Source organism: Octodon degus, unplaced genomic scaffold, assembly GCF_000260255.1.
Source record: "Octodon degus isolate 3935 unplaced genomic scaffold, OctDeg1.0 scaffold00049, whole genome shotgun sequence".
Taxonomy (NCBI): Eukaryota; Metazoa; Chordata; class Mammalia; order Rodentia; family Octodontidae; genus Octodon; species Octodon degus.
The window spans coordinates 7,480,807-7,483,576 of NW_004524625.1; positions in this window are offsets into that span (position 1 = coordinate 7,480,807).

Here is a 2,770-nt window from a genome sequence, read left to right on the forward strand (position 1 = left end):
GTCTAAAGCTCCTGCTTAGGCAGGCACAGGAGAACACGGCTCTATCCCCAGCACCACACGCCACACCAGCCCTACCCTCAGGGCTGGCTGAGCTAGCCAAAAGAACCCCTCCCCCTCCCCCCCCCAAAAAAAATATATATCAAGAGTTTTGAGTCAGATTGTTTAAAGATGAGGAGCCAGCAACACATATAGGGAGAAGAAAGCAACACATGATCAGTGTGAGCTGGAGGTGGAGGGGAAGGAGACAGAAAAGCAACTGTCTGAGGATGGGCAGCCAGAGGAGGTGACTCCATAATTGACCATTATGATAACAGACAACAACCTCTTTAGGGGAGATAAATTTGAAGCAAAGTCACACTAATGAACTGTGTCCAAAAGTGTACAAACAGGCAGTGGAAATGTGGCATGGGGCTAATTTTCTTTCCTCTGTGACCATATGCTTGCAGAAGGTGTTGCTGGCACTAATTGCTTGGGGAAGACTCTGTCTGTAAAGTGCATTATACCTTGTGGAGAACTGTCACAGAAACGTAAGATTTCAAGGTTGTAGTCGTTAGGCTTTGCAAAGCAGCTACAATTTCTCTTAGCAGGCTTTGATATTAAAAGAAAAATCTAATCTCCCATCAGCATAGGTCAAATAAGTCTTCTTCAACCAAGAAACCAAATTTCTCCAAATCAACTCTGCACGATTCTTGACATCATTTTTGAACCAAAGAAGAGGGAAATGCACACTGTGGTTGAGCTGTACACTCTGTGCTCCAGTTACTTCAAAATAGAAACAAGCAAGTAAGATGACAGATCAAGAATAAAATAAAATAAAAACTGGGGTAGGGAGCTAGCTCAGTGTTCTAAGTGCCTGCCTGGCAAGCACAACGACCTGGGTTCAATCTCTGGTAATGCATGCCGGGCCAGCCCTGAACCCCTAGGCATGCTAAACCAGCCACCAAACCTGGGTATGGTGGTTCATGCTTCATAGCAAGTCCCTGTACCAAATAAAGAAATTTAAAAAACGAAATTAAAATCTTTATATACATTCAAGTGTCTGAATAAAAGTAAATCAGTGTTATTTCTAAGTAAGTGGCTACTTAGAAATTTGGGCTTGGCAAAATTGGATCATGCAGGTAAAATCTAAGTTGTGTTTATGCACAAAACCCACATAACATAATGCTAGTTCAACATAGCATAGAGAGATGGTAGCTGAGCTGAGGACCACATACAACCAGCCCAGAAAACTCTTTTTTTTTTTTTTTTCCAGAAAACTGTTTACATGAGTTGATTGGAAGGAAAGCTCCTGGCTCCAATCACAGAGGTCAGGCTTAGAGGTCACTATTGTAAAAAAAAAAAAAAAAAAAAAAAAAAAAAATCTGTGAAAACATGAAAGCCAGTGATGAGTCTGCCAGAAACATAGGAAAACACAAAAAGCAGAAATGGCTTTTTATCTGTCCTTCTCTGTCATCCATGAGCTCTTCCTGTATTGGACAGGATTCAGTATATACAACTGTGTCACTGTGCTGGAGCCTACAGACTTTTGAGCACTTTATTACATTCCCTTATAGGTAGGTGACAAATAGAACACATTGCAGAACTTTCCCGCACCAGCAAGAGGGTTTCCTACACCGCACGTGTACCCCGATGGAGCAATGAGGATTTCACCAGGAAATCATGGAGGAAGAGGCGTTTACGTGTCACTGTGGCACATGCGTACTCGGGTCAGTGGTTCCGGAGTGCCACGAGGCACGAGCAAATGTCCTCATGGCGATAGGGGTTGAGTAAGATATAAGATAGTAAACAGCTTAAATAAAGAAAAAGGGAAGCTAGAGTAATACCAAAACGTCTGCGTTTCTTCTGTTCAGCTGGAAGGACAGATTTGGAGATTGTCATTTTGTGAACCATCCCACCAGAATGCAGCTACGTGGCTACGCTAGCCGTCCCTCACCCCGGTGGCAGTCCAGCTGAGTGGCAGTCCCACCGCAATGCAGGGACCTAGACACTAAGATATTCAGGAAAGCAAGAACTGTCCTGATCCCATACGCTGCGGGATCCACGAGACCGAAGCACAGAGTACTGCAGTGGGGCTGGCAGTTATGATTGCCAACCAAGTTGGCCCAGGCAGTAGTTTTGTCTCCTAGTACAGGGAATCACTAACTCCACGCCAGAGAGATTTGGGGAGAGAGCATAGGGAGCCGAGGCAACTACAAGGCAAGCTGTGACCCCGAGGGAGGGGAGTGAGGCAGAGATAACAGTGATGAACGCGGCTGGGTGGTGTCTGGTCCCTGTGGTCCTGTTGGGCTTTTGTCTCTCCCTGCATGGGGCACAATGAGAAGCCGAAGCGTGAGAGAAATCTGGAGGACAGTGATAGCCAGATTTCTTTCTCTTTTTCATGTATTTGGTTGTGGCAGGGTCTCACTGTGCAGCCTGGACTCATGGTGACTGTGCTTTCAGCACCACTCCTCCCCCGCACCAGTGCTGGGATTACAGGCGTCCACCACTACACCCAGACTCTGGCCAGCTCAGCCCGCCCTGGGGGCAGGACTAGCATGGCATGTGGCGTCAGGGATTAAACCGCGGTCCCTGCTCTTGCCCAAACTTGCCTAAGCAGGTGTTTCAGCACACTGAGCTGTCTCCCTGGCCCTGGGCAAGCTTTCTTGAGCATCGTCACTGGAGAGTAACACAAGGTTGGTGCCACATGGAGCCATCCCCTTCCCAGCCCCGGATGGTGCCAAGCGCAGGCCAGAGGGAAGCAGGAGGAGAACTGCTGGCCTGGGAGCCACAC